The sequence below is a fragment of the Pelodiscus sinensis genome, chromosome 2 (assembly GCF_049634645.1).
Source record: "Pelodiscus sinensis isolate JC-2024 chromosome 2, ASM4963464v1, whole genome shotgun sequence".
Lineage (NCBI taxonomy): Eukaryota > Metazoa > Chordata > Testudines > Trionychidae > Pelodiscus > Pelodiscus sinensis.
In genome coordinates, this window is record NC_134712.1 from 174,401,167 (window position 1) to 174,417,959 (window position 16,793).

At 42.3% G+C, this 16,793-nt stretch overlaps 1 long non-coding RNA gene across 2 annotated transcripts in view; it reads right to left on the reverse strand.

Annotated features, from left to right (window-relative positions):
• Positions 1–16,793, reverse strand: part of LOC112545969 (uncharacterized) — a 406,153-nt gene that overhangs the window by 71,675 nt on the left and 317,685 nt on the right. For both annotated transcript variants that reach the window (XR_012901069.1, XR_012901068.1), the window contains exon 3: positions 7,086–7,181. This is a non-coding gene — a long non-coding RNA (uncharacterized LOC112545969). The remainder of the gene's footprint in view (positions 1–7,085; positions 7,182–16,793) is intronic.

Here is a 16,793-nt window from a genome sequence, read left to right on the forward strand (position 1 = left end):
GAGAGGAACTCTGTGGAGCTGGAAAGCTTGGTCTAATAAGAGCTATTACTTCACCCAGCTTATCTCCATGTTTATTTTTGTATTATATTGCTGTCCAAAGGACCATTGCATGCAACAGGGGCTATATTAAGGAAATGAATATGTGCTTGAGTCTATTGGCATTTATTGTAATATTGTACTTGGGATTTTTGTTGGCCTGTTGCAGCCAATTACAATTATTTGATCAGAATAAACACTCTGTTTTGGGAAGGGTCTAAATAGGCCAGTCCTACAGTTGATGTAAGGCAGCACAACACAGAGTAAAGACACCAATGTACATTAGGGGTCAGACCCACAGTAACTACAATAATCAGCAACTGTTTAAATATTCAGAGACTTAGCAGTTGCTAAAGCTACTCTAATGAGAAACAGCTCCTCCCCCCTCCATTGTATGAATTTTAGTTACTGTCTCTATATAGCTTATAAGACCACCCCATGACATTAGTTTGTCAATCAATAGTTCAGTTAAAGTCAACCCACAGCTCTGACAGCATTGCAGGAAAAAAACCATCAAGTGCTTAAAGGCAAAAACAAAGCCGATTAGCTCCATGGAGACTCATTTCTGAATCAGACAGTGTGGCTTATTGGTCCCGCAAAAGGTTGCAGCATTAGGAATGTCAGTCTTGTGACACAGAGCACACACATGTAGAGACTATCTATTAATAAAACTAATTGACAACTGTGTGGGAATCTATTTCCAGCATGCACAAAGGAGGCATAGGGAAAAGTAATTTACATTGTTGTGTAACCTACCTTTCTTTCAGGTGTTTCCAATGCAAATAAGCAAGGGGCTAGGGTGTCACAGTAATATTTCTTTGATCACAGTGTACAGGCACTTTCCACATAATGGAGTTCAGTAATTCATCCCCATTCAGCAAAGAATTTCAGCGGGTGCTTAAGCCCCATTGAAATCAATGTCAACTGTAGCTTGCGATTACTAGGTTTTAAGCAGGTGTTTCAGTGTTCTGCTGAACAGGGAAGGACAGAAGCATGTGCTTCTCAATGCTTTGCTGAATAATTAAAGGTGTCCTGAGACCCTAAATAAAGCCACTCACCAAAAATTACTGAGCACCACGAAAACAAGATAAATAAATCAGGATTACCAAATGGGTTTTCCTATATCAATTTCCTGCAGTCAAGCCATTTTCTTAAGCACTCCATCCAAATCAGACTGTCTGGTAGTGATTGCTACAGCTAAGACTAAGACTATCCCTTACAAAAGCAGTGTGGTTTTACATCAACATCTCAGTGTAAAAACATAGGCGAGACAAAGCACTGTAGTTTTTAGCTCTATGTAGGTAGTCAAGGTAATCCCCAAGAGGGGCATAAAGGGTTGGTCTCAGCTAACTACACCCAAGTGAAAGCTTCACATTCCCGATCTCCTGTTGAATTTTACATGGGGATAGTTCTGCAGTGTAGGCAAAGGCTATGTCACACTTCCATTTTAACCCTCTTTTCCACTTGCTCTGCACTTTTTCAAACTCTCTTCAGCTGAAATTTCCTATGTGTAGGGTCAACCCCAAACTGTTTTTCTAAGTTTCAGCAAAATTGGCTTAGCTAGTTTAAAGTTATTATTCAAACATAGTTATGCAAAACAAAAGTCTCAATTCCACCAAAAACATAGGAAGGGCCCTCTGATGAGAGACAAGTTAAGGCTCCCTCCTTGAAGGTGAAGTTCATCAAACTCTAATCTTCAAGAAAATCTGCAGAAGCTCATTCAGTTCCACAATCTCTGCAGACTAAATTGCAGGTTTCATTTTATCATGGACTGAACCCTGCTGGTTTCAGGCTATTTTATTCAGTTGCCTTACTGTCATTATTAATATCATGGATGCAGTTACTGCTCCCTTCTGAGAGCAGGGTCCCATGGTGCTAGGCACTGTGCAATCACAAAGGGAGAGTCAGTCCTTTCCCTGAAACGTTTGCAATCTAGTTGGAAAAGACAGAAAACAGATGGAGAAAAGGCACAGAGAACTGAAATGACTTTCTCAAAGTCACACAACAGGTCAGAGGCAATGGCAGAAATAGGACCAAGCCTAGCCCGGTGCCATATCTGCTAGAGCAATGTTTCGCAACAGCTGCTCCTTGGACCAATGCCAAGCCCTGAGATCTCCCTGACACAGTTTAGGAAGGCAGAAAAACACTGTGCTAGACCATGTTGCCATTGATAGATTACAGATGCTTCAAAGACAAGCACCTACTCAGAAAATACATGTTTTTTTTTAAACGGGATTCACATTTTTTTCCGTAATAAAAAGGGAAAGAAGAGATGAAGAAAGGGATGTTGTAGAAAAATTAAGGTACTGGAGTGTGAGAGAATTGGACACCTCAGGAATCTACTATATATTTGAGAGAATGTGTCTGTCTTTCTGTTCAAGAGCTCCTCCTAAACAGTAAGAGCTATGACCACAAAATTTGGCATACAGCTTCCTGTTTTCATTACTTAAAGCAACGTCGGGGTTTGGTTGTGCCAGGAAAATGGGACATCCCTGGAATGGGATTGCTTCTCATAAAACCACACAGAAAAGAGACAATCACCAGGCAGCTGAAAGGGGTGCCTCTGCCGGGACTGCCCCAGCACCAAGCCTCCCACCCTCACCCCCGCTCCACACACCCTTTAGGGAGGGCCGGGAGTGCTGAAATTTCGCAACCTTCAATTCATATGGGAACAATTTCTGGCTTTTCTCTGTTCCGGGGGGTGGGGGAGGGTGGACGGAAAGTGCACAGTTTGCTGCATTCCTCACTCTGGCTGGGGAGCACAGGGGGGCAGATGAACCTGGACCTGGACCTGCCCCAGCCAGGAAACATGCACCCCTCCCCCAGCTGTACCCACTGGAGCTGCAGCAGCTATGGAGAGGGCTGGGGGTGCCCTCTCTCCTTAGGGCAGCTTGTACACTGAACCTCTTATCCCCAGCCCCACCCCAGAAATGATTTAAATGAAAAAATATTAATTGAATTAAGGCCTGAGCAATGTTGGAAAAAGTTTTTCATTAGTGATAAAGGATAAACTGTCTTTTTACTAGATCAGAATAAAAACAGAAGAAAGTAGAGTGATCTAAAGAATACAGTCTAAGGCACTGACTCCTGCAAAGGCTTACACCCATATCTATCTTTGTGCACTGTGATTAGCACCACTGTAATCAATGAGATTACTCACTGTGTACAGCACTAGCAGGGTTGGTGACAAGAAAATGATACTTTGTCTCTAACCAAGTGGAAAGGTTAGAAATGCAACAGTCACTGCCAGTTCCAATCCAGACGTCTATTGACTACAGTGGAATCAGACCTGTGAGTAATATGACCCACTGTGGGCCTGGCCTTGGAGTTGCTGAGCACCCGCAACTTCCACTGACCCCAGAAAGTCAATAAACTGAAACTTATGTTGCTAAAGTTGATGGCAGAACTAATATCCATGTTTAGAATATGGAGAGGTGTCAGGTTTAGTGGAAGGCCTCAATCTACTCAGTTCATCACTTCTTTCCCTCCAGGGAGTAATTAAAGGATCCCAAACTCATGTTAAACTGTGATAATGACAGAATTTAAAACCATTTTAAGACCGCATGCTGCATTCCAGCTCATTTCCATATAGCTGTTCTCCAACTAAAGCAATGTCAAGCTGATAAGGTCTCTTGGGCAACAAGATGACCCAAGCCCTGATGTCTGGAAGGAGGCTCAAGGGGAAGATACACATTGTCATAGTATGTGTGATGAAGGCTCCGTTTTACAAAGAATGGCAGCAAGAGGAATGCGGGATGTCTCTGGAGATACAGACTATATTTGTCTCTGAGGCACAGATAGCTGTAGAGATTTGTTTTTCAGTTGCTCTGATTTCACCTGTCCTGAAAATGTGCTGTTACTGGATAGGAAGTGATCCAAATATTAATAACCATGCTATCATCAGATCAATCCAGCATGTAGCTATCACAGCGATGGATACCTTAGGAATCCTGAGAGAGCTAAGACAGCTTGTACAATATCAGTGGGTATGTAGATATACCAAAAATTGTCCAGGTTTTGAGTTCTTCTACTCAAAAAATGTCAGGCTGAAATGAAAGGGCCCATGAATTAAGTCCCCAAAGCATCCCTTTCCCTGATAAAACAAAATAAAACGTGTATACTGAGAAACAGTGGCATTGAAAGGAGAGGTGGTGCAGGAAAGAAAAGCTCCCTTAAATGTGAATGAAAAAGCTGCAGAACAATTGTGCAAAAGGCCTGAAGGAATTACAGTCAGCTTGTTAGTACAGACAGGGAGCCAGAACTGGAATATAATTAACTCCCATCTTTATCCAAAACAATTAAACACAATCTAAATCTCCCACAGAGAGAGGTCTAAAGTTCAGATAAATCACATATTTGTTATAGTTAGATTTATAAGACAAGGATACCAGACTGCCTCTGCTATTTCCAGGTAGCTTATACATTTGTAATTTGAGCCAAAATTTTCCATTCCAGTTCTCTGCCTTAGCATCATTTATTTATTTATTAGGAAATGTTCACTCTAAATAGTTCACTTGTTCCTGGAAATAAGGCTACTGAAAAATACATTTTGGCCATATACAGCTGCCCAAATTTGTCCAAATTATAAGCCTTTGAAAAATGACAGTTTACAGATGCTAACTTGCTAAGTCTTTACAGCATGGTCAAGTCCTGGGCTGAAAAGGGCTTTCTCTGCAACTGCTGCTCCATGCTGCTGCAGGCCAGGCCAGGCCAGGGCTGGGCAGTGGAACTGAAAGCACAGGGAGTTTTTCTGTTCTGTGCACTCAGTCTAAACCTCCCTTCCACTTTCTCAGACAGTATGAAGGTTGAAGCTGCCTGAGTCAAATGCAGAGGGATAAAAGAGGGAAGAGGGAGGGTCTTGTTGTGGAGAAGACTGGAACTGCATGCTGGTTGGTGGAGAGAGAGGTGAAAAAAGAGGCAAGCTGTGACAGGAGAGCTGGGGGAAGAGGACAAGGCAGAAGAAAATGTATCTGGCTGTGTATGGAACCCAGGACTGGGAAGAAAAACCTGAAGACTGGAGACAAGGACTGAGTAGGGAGGAAAATGGGACTGTGACTAGAGTGAAGAGAGAGGCATGAGGAAGAGATAGGACTAATCCTACAACAGGTTGGAAGACAAGGGGCAGAAGGAGCCAAGTCAAGATGGCGTAGTGTGAGGGTCAGAGTCAGGGCAGAAGAGTCTGAACCTGGAATAGAACATAAGATGCCTGAGTCTCACCATTCCTCTGCTGACAGCAAATATTTGTGAAACTCATTGGCAAATTGTCCCAACCCCTCTAGTGCTAGTTGTAGTTCTTCTGTTAGCTCAAGTAGCAGAGGCGTATGTGGTAGATCTAACAATCCAACCCTGCTAATGGTCCCTGCGCATATCAGTGTGATACCATGTGATTACATTTTCTAGGTTATTTTCAGCTTGCTTTTCTAAAAACCTAGGAAATTACACAGAGAAAAAATACATTAAGAGAGTATGATTAAGGGTACAAAGCCCTTAAAGGCCAGCATTAGAAGGGGCTTTGCAACTGTTGTGTATATGCATTGTGATACAATCTTTAATTACATTATCATATGCAATGTTTATTACAGGACTGCTGCCTCATTTAGTGCACAGAATGGACCTGCTCTGGGAAAAAATCAGGAGTGAGTAGTGATGGAAGCAGTTATATGTAGGATCTGTGACTCATTTGTTGCAGAAGCTCACAAGTGCGTAGTAAATGAAGCCAGCAAATGCAGAAAGAGAAAGGCTAGTTAAGGCAGTTGAGTACAGCACTGGAGAGGAGGATGCTATCACTGCCTCTGCCAAAGAGATCCTATAGGATTCTAAGCAAGTTACTTAAAACACATTTTTTTCACAGGTGGTCACTAATTGTGCACTCCTCATTTTCTGAGTGCCTGACTTTGTGCCCCATTGGGGTCTGATATGCAGAAATGTTGAGCATTCACAGCTGCCACTGAAGTCTGTGGGAGCTGTGCTTGAATATATAAAGTGCTACACAGTGCTGAGTAAACTGGGTCCTAGATAGGTCAAATCGGACACCCCAAATTAGTGGAAACTTTTTACATCGCCTCAGTTCCCCATCTATAAAATAAAATGAAAATACAGGTTGAACCTCCTTAGTCCGGCACCCTCGGGACTTACCCAGTGCTGAACCAAAGAATATGCGAGACCATGGGAGGTCAATATTGTCTAACAGCATTACCAACACTTCCACTGCTTACCAGGCTTTTAGAAGACATTTAGGGATAAATTAAGAGTTAAATAACAGCAGAGAACCCTGAGAGCCAGGGCTGGTGGCTGTAAACAAACTTTATGGGACATTGGAAAATGGCCACACCCATGGTAAGTGGACATCCAGTTAATTAAAATCATGCTGGAGCATGGATGTTGCCGGACCAGAGAATGCTATACTAGAGAGGTTCACCCTGTAATGTTCTCTCCCCTCATATAAATGAATTTTTGTGAGGCATTCAGATTCTACAGTGATGAGTGCCATAAATAAGACTATGAGGAAACTGATAATTCTTCTTTCAGAGCTGGGTATGAATAATGTAGTAAACAGACACACACATTGAACAGGAAGGAAAAAATAAAATAAAATAAAATATTGAATAATTTCTCATTAAAGGAGCCATGCCTGGTCTGCTCTCATAGAACTTCCAGTATGTAAGTTACTCCAAGTCATATTGCATGAGTGCTGCAGCCAGCCATTCTTGAATTACACTACGAAGCAACACCAGCAATCTCCCAGTCACAGACTTTCCCTAGAAATGTATCTATTACACAGCCCAGCTCTCTCCTGGACAATACAAGCTCATATACATTAATAGAAAAAGATATGTACTACCCAAATGGAGTTTCCCAAACACTGCAGTGCAACCATGCGGTATGGCTAAAACAATAAAAAAGTTCATTATTTACAAAAGGATAGATTTTAAATGAACAAGAGTAATGAGGCATACAAGTCAGAATGGGTTACAAGGAAAATAAAAGTAAAATGCAACTAATGCTGACTTTAACAAGCTAGAGTGAAATCAAAGAAAGGTCCCTCTTACCACATGTTCTGGCAATCCTGCTAGCTTGAACTTCTTTCATTTAGGATTCCTCCCCCAGTCCAATGCTGATTCCTTTGTTCTTCAGTGTTGTGAGTACTGTGGGCAGAAAGAGAGGGAGGATGTGTAACAGGGTTGGACTCCCCTGCACAGGTGCCTCCTGCTGGTCCTGATAGAATTAGCTCTGAACTTTATAGGTCATCCTCTTCTGGGTGGTATCTCATCCGTCATCGCTCCACTGGTCTGCTATCTCTGTTTGCCTCACATTGTTCTTGAGGCCACGTCATCTTCTTCAGGACACTGCCCTACATCCCAGCTGTACCCACTAAACCAATCTTTCATGTCCACTTGCAGGGCGGGGACAGGAGGGGGGGAGAATCATCAGTCCTCAGTTTCACCCTCTGCCACCATGGCCAACAGGCACCCCAGTCTAGCCCCTCACCTCAGAGGCAAGTCACAGTCCATAAAGACCACTCCCTCAGTGTGGCTAGGTGCAGAGCAAAGAGGAAGGCAGGGGCCAAGCCAAACCACTAGTCTGGATTCTGACCCAGGAACGCGCTAGAGGAACCCTTGTGCTGCCCTCCTCTCCCCCCTCTACTGCCTCTCACTCCCTGGGCCATTTACCCATGACCTCTTGCATCTAGGACTCACCCTGGGAGGTATCAGGCCAGAGCCTCCCTCTCTAGCTCCTCTGGCCCAGCACTGCTTTATCCAGGGTGCTTTCTTTCAAGGAACTAGTCCTGCACCCATCCAACGTCTTACTGCTCTGCTGAGCAGCTCCTTATAAATGGGGCTGCCCTAGGAAGCTGTCATCTGATTGGTTTCTTACAAGCATCTCCCTGATTGGATAAGACTTACACCAGCCTGTTTTAACCTCTTCCAACTAGAGTAGGGCAGCCGCCCCACTACAGAATGATTTGAAGTACCTCCCCTCTCTTCTTACAGTTCTTTCCCTTCCTTGAGAGGCTCCTCCAGCTGAAGTTCAGAAAACAAAAAGTCTGTATGGATGGGAATCCCAAGCTGCTGGTTTTTTTTTTTTTAAATGCAGATTTTTCACCATGTCCCTTCTCCTGCTAATGAATAGCAAGTTAAGCATGTCATAGACCATTTAGCCTCTTTATACCTGGCTGAAGTGTCAGCTTATCTTTAGTAATAGAGATGTAGCTGTGTTAGTCTTTAAAGTGCTACATAGTCCTGTTTTTTTGTTTCAGCTAGACTAGACTAACAAGATGGTTTATTAGGTGATGAGCTTTCGTGGGCCAGACCCACTTCCAAATCTGAGAAAGTGGGTCTGGCCCATGAAAGCTCATCACCTAATAAACCATCTTGTTAGTCTTTAAAGTGCTACATAGTCCTGGTTTTTGTTTCAGCTTATCTTTTGTCTTTGAGAAACCTGTTTTACCACTCTCCAGGTTTGTGGCTTGTCTCCAGCGTTGCTTTACTGCCACTGTAATGTTCTCACTTATGGGTATGGAAAACACCCCTCCCCCAAGTGCAGCAAGTTCTAGAGCTGTAAGGTACTAGTGTAAACAGGATCCCAGTGCTGTTAGCTACTCGCCTTATGAAGTACCTTATGAAGATCTCTCTCCCAGCACTGGTGCCATAACCAGACACCCATGTTAAAGCACTGCTGTCACAGTGCTTTCAACTCAGTTTAAACAAAGCCTTAGAATATGTCTTAATGACACCATACAGCGCAACCATATAACTTTATGCTCAGTGTTACTACCTGTATTTTATCAGGATAATCTTGACTAGTGAATGATCAGTTTTCAAATGATAACTCACAATCCATACTTGCACAAAGATCTTCATTAATAACATGTAAGGGGTGAATACAAGGATACAGACTATCACAGGAGTCCTGTATTAAAGACAGCATGTGATCTTGTGATTAATAGGCTATATCATAATGGAGACAGAATTAAAGTTGTAACGCCAACTTTAATTCTGGCATTTCCTAATATTTAATTGCTTGACTTTGCAATAATGGGAGCTAAATACATTTCCTTTACCCTCCAGGAGAAAGAGACACCCTATAATTACATCATCATATTCCAACGATAGTTTTACTGCTCTCCAAGAGAAATACTGCACACATAGGGTCAAGTCTGCTTTCAGAATACTTGTACATAGTTCACACTCAGGTCAATGGAAGTAGACATTCCTAAATTGGAGTTGCCTGCATGTACTTCTAAAAACAAATTTTGAGCTAACTTATACATTTGCATGTACAATCACATCAAAGCTGTAGAGAAGAAAATAGAGTCCACACAAAGCATAGGTAAGGAATCACATGCCAGCTACAAGTTGTACAAAATTCATAGCAGTTATATCAGTTCAATCAATGGTTTCCACAATCTCTCCTCTGCCTCTTGATGAATCACCTCTAGAGTTGATTAAAAACATTAACTAAAAGTTCATTTTTGGTTGAAAAATAAAAAAGCTCAACTGCTGATAAGTTATTTTTTGGTGATTTTCAGTGCTGTTACTAAACATTTTAGTTTGACAAAATCTAGGAAAGGTTAACAATAAAGAAAATGTTCACTAATTATTTTGATAATGGTTTCAATAAAATGAATAGTGGGTCCATGTTAAATTCTAGAAAATGGAAACCATGATACCATTTTTAGAAAAAAATATTGTGCCGTCCTCCCTCCCCCCGCTCCCATCAGCTCTAGTCAGAGGTATAGAAATAAACTGATCTTTTTTGCAAGGGATACAGGAAACTCAAACATACGGCTGCTTCTCTGCTGAGTGATAGCAGATATCAAGGCCTTATAAATTGACTGGAGGTCAGTGACATGAAGACTCAGTATAGTCTTAGGCTACATTTACACTCCACACCACTGCAAAAGGCTGGATGCCTTCACTCTACAGCATGTAGCTACCGTTGCCAGTGAAAGGGTATGGTGGAGGGGAAAGCTGATGAAGTCCTTCAGTGCCACAGGAAAAGCCCCCAGCTGTAAGGAGGTAGTGAAGACAGAGAAGTATGGTTTGGGCAAGTTAGAGAGCCATGTAGGGCACATACTCACATACAGTCCCCCACCTTTCTTTCAGGCATCTTTACTCACGTAAGCTGTGCCTTACAGTCTACACAGCTGTTTGTACCTATGCTAAGGGAGACAGACATGTACGTACTCTATAATATGTTAGCAAAAGATGTGTTCCAAGTCAGCCTACCCTCTATGAAGCTTGTTTCCATACACACTAGGCAATCCCCTTTCCGGAGTCTCAGACAAAACAACAATACCCAGTATAAAGGGAACTACTTGACAAGTTAGAGAGATTAGGGCAAAAAGAAAATATCCTAGGCTGTTTGCTATATCTCCCTCCCCACCCAAAACCACATCACAAACTCAAGAACAATGCAAGCCTGTTTTCACAGACGATGAAGAGTTAAAAGAGTAGCCAGACCATATCTAACAGCACCATCTGGTGACTCCTTCCATAACACCCTCTGAGGTCAGTAAGAATTTACACTCCTCCAATGAGTTGTGAGCTTCATTGGGTTTTGAGTGATGTGATTTGTTCTGACAGCAAAAATATAAAGACAAGGATTAGGACCTAGATGTCCTCCTGACTCTTGAACTCCAATCAATGGACCATACCAGCTGGGCAGGATTTACATATTGCATATCTAATACATAAAGGAGAATGTTTGTTTGCTAATAACTTGGACACTATAAGAGCTACCGCAACCAAACTTTGCATGGGATAACCTTTTATCCAGGAGGTTACTAAGGCCAGCAGAGGGATAAACCTGTCATCCAGGAGAAGGTTTTAAGGGACTGTGTGAGGGAAGAGATGAGAGACCAATGCCTCTCCCCAGGGCTGCATGGAGCTTGGCAGTGTGGGGAGAAGTGGCTTCCCAGGGGAAGCAGCGGGGCCAGTCACTCACGAAGGCCGACAGAGAGACAAGGAAGCGAAGGGCGGGCTTGGGCACTGGCGGCAGGCACGTGGCTCCCTTCCCGCTCCCTCCCCTAAGGCTCCTCACCTCAGTTATTTCAACTGTCAACTTATATTTCAATAACGTATACTGACAACGCAAGGACAGTCACTTAAAGTAGTTGGATTTGATTTGGAGACATCTTGCTTTTCACATGGACAACTCTATGTTGCGTGTTCAAGAGTTGGAAGTGGAAAAAATTTGTACATATTTGTTAAGAATAATGAAAAAATATAGTTTACAATACAGTTTTTGATGATAACATGTAAAATTGGTTGTTTTATACTTTTTAAAATATATTTTAATAGAACTCAGTGCAACTTTTCTACCATTCAAAAAATGATAATGGATTACTGTTTTTCTAAATTTTGTTCCTCCACTTTCCCGAGCAACACCGGGTGACTCCTGCTAGTATATTCATATTATACACACACACATATGCATACTATAAATTATTAGTGCTTTAATCAAGAGCTTCATGGAAAACCAAAACCTCACAAAAACTTATCTATTTTTGTACTTTTTAAAGCCTCAACAATGAACCCAAGATCATCAAAAGGTCTTCAAATATTTGAAGCAAGACATGGTCTGATTTTGATGTGGAACTAAATGAAATTCAGCAGTTTCATTTCGAGTTAACTCAAGGGGGGTGACTCATGCACTCTGAAACAAAGAAAAGGTGTCCATGAACTTGCAAGCCAAAACTGCTGAGATTTGCACAGATTTATAAATGATTCCTCTTTCAGCACTTTCTTTCTTGAGAGCTAACAGTGACTTGGACACTCAGGTTCTGCAGTGGATCAGTGGTTTTAGCTGTGAATTACTCAGCTGACCCGTGGGTCAGGGAAAAACCTTTGTTCTCTGCTAGCAAAGTTCTGCTGAAACATTCAGCACATTTCAAATTATAAACAAATAAATCCTATAATACAACTTGCTCCAATTTTGAACATGAAGGGCTTGTCAGACTGGAGAAAAGAAATTAGACTGGCAAATTGCTTTGTGCTTGGGCTATGCCAGTCTCAGAAGTGACACATACAGCAGCCAGATGTCATGTAACCAGCATGTAGCAATACATGGCAATTATCTGTGATGTATATGGGCAGGAGAAGACAATTCTAGAGCCTCAGTGTAGTTTAAAACTACAGGAGTTATCCTTCCTTTCTAATTTCACAGTGGCTATCCCTTTTTATAATGCCACTTGTCATTTTTATATGAAGCAGCAGACACTATTGATAAAAAAATGATCCATTTTATTTTCTTGTTCAGCAAGGTGGGAGAGTTGTGTCTTAGGTTTAGGTGTTACAAGATTATTGTGTCCTTTTTCCAGGGGACAAGAAAATCTTTTGAGGCTTCTCACATTCACTAGACATATGTGACTAGATCAGCAGCTGGTTTAAAAGTTGGTCAGTGTTGCTCCACTGAAGTGAATGAGGCCTCAGTAAGAGGGAGATTGGCCTGTACATACCCTTTATGTCATTCTCATCACAGTCCTATATGCATGGCAGGAATTACTGAAAGAGGAAAAGGAGATATTTGTTCACAGCATAGATTCACCATTGTGCACTAGCATAAAGGGGCTGTGTGTGGGGAGGGGGGGATATGAGCTTCAAGCTGTCTGCCCCTCATGTGTGTTCCTCATGTGCACAACTCAGATGCATGAATGCCTTGCCTACATATTTTCAGTAGAGGGAAGCAGACCTTGCTGGGAAGTTTGTCAAATTCAGCAGTTGTCTGAGTTTATACATAGCTGATCATCATCGCTCTTTGGAATGTGAGCATACGAATCAGATGGGTGATAAAAATCAGTAACGCTTTGGATACACAACGGGATCCTGGTAGGGCTTGTTGCAATGTGTGTGTAAGCATTTGCTTATATGAGTTCCCAGCTAAAAACACTGCCTGCTTTTTGCTCCTGCTGCTATGTCTGTTTACCATTAATTTTTGATGCATGCCTGGCACATCTCCACAAAGCAGAACCAGCAAAAATACTGATATTCAATATACTGCCAGTTATTTGCTTTTTTTCAGTAGCTGAGTGGATAAGAGAGTTTCCATCCATCCAGACTCCAACTCATCTGATGAAGGGGGTCTTACCCATGAAAGCTCACAAGACTATATATTGTTGTTAGTCTCTATGGTGCAACAGAGCTACTCTATCCAAATAGACATGCGTAGATTATGGCCCCAATCCTGCAAAGTGATTCATGGATATTCACCACATGAGAAGGGGAGAGAGGCCTATCTGACTTCAGTTCAGCTGTGCCAGGAGCTCATTCACACAGAGCTTCTTGCAGGACTGGTCCCAATTTCTGTGTGTGAGAAAAAGCTGGGCAAGGGTTTTTAGACAAAGGGTCGACAGCATGGACAGCATAATTAAATAATGCATTCATTTCTTCGTCTTCTCTCCTTTCCCAGCCTCTCCTCCTTACCAACAATGTAAAAGAAAAATTTCAGAGGGGCCCACCCTTAGCACCTCTAATCAACATTTTTCAAGCAGGAAATGTTGAACCAAAGCCATCCTTTGCATGTCTTCATGTTTCAAAGTGGAAAAAAAATTTAGAGTCAAATTAAACATTGGAACAACTTACCCAAGGATGAGCTAGAGTCCTCATCATTTCAAGTCTTTAAATTGAGACCAGCTATCTTTCTAGAAGGTATGGGCTACTCAAACCAGAAGGTATGGGCTTGATAGAGAAGCTCCTGACCATAATGATCTCTTTGGACCATCAATCAATGGAGAAAATGTTTAACAGGAAAGCTAGGTAGCACCTGAAATGAGGTTGCAAAGGTCTTAATAAAAAAGTCACTCCTTTGACTCATTCACACACTCATTATAGTCACCCAATACCAATGTTAACTCTCAGAGTGTCTGCTAAGCTATTCATGTTTAATTTAGTCAAATTTGGACCCTTTGTTATTTTTCCTAACTTTTAGAATGCAGGAAATATTCTTAAAAACAGAAAGAAGGCTCAAGTATTCCACATAGCTTTATGTAAGACCGCCTACTCACCAGCTGCAGCAGAACAAGCCATGTGCTGAAGGAGTCCAAATATATATACGTCCAGGTAAAAGGGAGCAGAAGGAAATGATAAGTGAACAGATCTGATTCTTACAAACAGATTCGGAAAAGAAAATGCTGAGAATGTAGCTGGTATCTGAAAGGCAGGATGGGAATTTTGCTACCCACCCAGTTTTAAAAAGAACAACAGGGCCAAAGAGAGTCATATTTTGTACCCATTCAGTAATATTGCCCCATTAAACCAATAGTGCTGTCATTCTGGGAAGCTGCATCTTCTGGAGATATTAGTTACAACTCTTTGCATATCTGCCGGTATGATGACAATTGGTGTAATCACAGGCACCGGAAGATAGCAAGAATATCGTGACCTGACTCCAGACAGAAGTAGAATAAAAAATGCAGCCCTCTGAGGATTTCAGAAAGTTGTAATGTGCAAGACCATGGGATTATAAATGTTTTAGCTACAGGGGTTCATTAGATACCTGAAAATTGTTAGGTTTTATACACAGAGTAAGCAACAGGTAACTATAAACTCTAGGGCTGGTTTTCTATCCAGTGATTCTGTTGATTTCATTAGGCATGAGAAGCTTCAACTGCTAACTTGTTCTGTGACCACTGCTCTTTGGTCATGGACAGAGGTGTATTTACCCTTCACTCTGGCAATTCTCCATTCAGCACAGGTCCCCTTCATGATATTCACCTCAGAACCAGACCCAAGAAGTGAGATATTGTTTTCCAAACAGAGATTGCAACATGTGTAACACTGAAATAATTTGATTGCCTCAGGTAAACCAACATCAATTCCTGTCATTTGATTCATGCCCGGAAGGTGATCCATAAAGCAATTAAACTGATACAGTGGTGGGAAAAGGAATAAACTCTACAATGCATGCAGAAAAAAATATAATTTCTGGTCATTATTGACATCCATGAAGGGAGTTGGACACCTAACTTTTAGGTTAATCCAAAAACCCTCAGCAATACTGCAATCTCCTAACTGATGTTAGGCACCGAAAATCCCACATAGTGGATGGCATGAGATAGGTGGCCTACCATATGATTCATGCCTGCATACTGGATGAGGAGCTGCCTAGGCCAGTCAGAGGAAGCAGCAGATCTCCTACCAGAAGCTGTGACTCAAGAAGGCACAAACCAGATCCTCACACACTAGTTATTGTGCAGAACAACTGTCGAAACTCTGCTCTAACTATCTCCCAACATTGAAAGCACAAAGGCACATACTGGATCATTGCTCCCTTTCTTTCCTTTTTAATTTTACCCATTGACTCCTGATGTCTGTCCATTGTCGTCCCCCCATAATGTTGTGCCCCCCTCTACAATTTCTGCCTTATCTCCCTATGTCATTTATGCAGGACCTCCTCCCTTTCCCCCCAACCTCTTTAGTCAGTTCTCATCTAATATCTTGTTCTCATCAGGCAAGACCTATCCAACCCATGTTCTTACACCTGTGTTCATCCTGTCCTCCTTTATGTCCTAGTATTGCTCCCATTCTCTTCCTTGTCCTCCTCCCTAGGTCCCAACTTGCTTCCTGACCCATGCCTTTCCCAGTTTCCCCCTACCCTAGACTTGGGGCCTCTCCTTCTCCCTCCTTCCTCCTAGAAGAAGCCATTCTGCCCCAAATCTTGAGCAGTCTCTCCGAAAACCTTCCTCCAGCAATTTGGACCCTTAACCCTCCAGGACTCCCCCATCTCCATTGAGATCTTTTCTGCCATGTCCATCTCCAGGCCCTCCCTCACCACAGTCCACACACATGTGCATGGTCCCAAAAATGTGGGGGAACCCTCCCTCCCCCAGTCTCCACACATATTCTCATGCTTGCCATGGACCAAAGAGAAGTGACCAGAAGTGAGGAGATAGATACCACTTTGCATGAGTTCTCCAGATGCTCCTCAAGTAAAATGTGGGAAAAGGAGACACGGAGCCATTATGGCTTTCCAGGTTTATCCTCCTCCTTGCACTCTCCAGACCACTACCTGGTGAGAACCTGCCTCAATGTAAAAATTTGTTAAGCATTTTTTAACATGAACGCCACTATCCTGTTACCCTTTTCCAAAGCATTCATGTCCCATTCTGACATTTATTTAGCCATAGAATCATAGAATGCTAGGACTGGAAGGGACCTTGAGAGGTCATCGAGTTCAGTCGCCTGCCCCCATGGCAGGACCAAATACTGTCTAGACCATCCCTGATAGACATTTATCTAACCTACTCTTAAATATCTCCAGAGATGGAGATTCCACAACCTCCATGGGCAATTTATTCCAGTGTTTGACTACCCTTGTCAGTTAGGAACTTTTTCCTAATGTCCAACCTAAACCTCCCTTGCTACAGTTTAAGCCCATTGCTTCTTGTTCTAGCCTCAGAGGCCAAGATGAACAAGTTTTCTCCCTCCTCCTTATGACACCCTTTTAGATACCTGAAAACAGCTATCATGTCCCCCCTCAATCTTCTCTTTTCTAAACTAAACAAACCCAATTCTTTCAGCCTTCCTTCATAGGTCATGTTCTCTAGACCCTTAATCATTCTTGTTGCTCTTCTCTGGACCCTCTCCAATTTCTCCACATCTTTCTTGAAATGTGGTGCCCAGAACTGGATACAATACTCAAACAGAGGCCTAACCAGCGCAGAGTAGAACGGAATGACTTCTCGTGTTTTGCTCACAACACACCTGTTAATGCATCCCAGAATCATGTTTGCTTTTTTTGCAACAGCATCACACTGC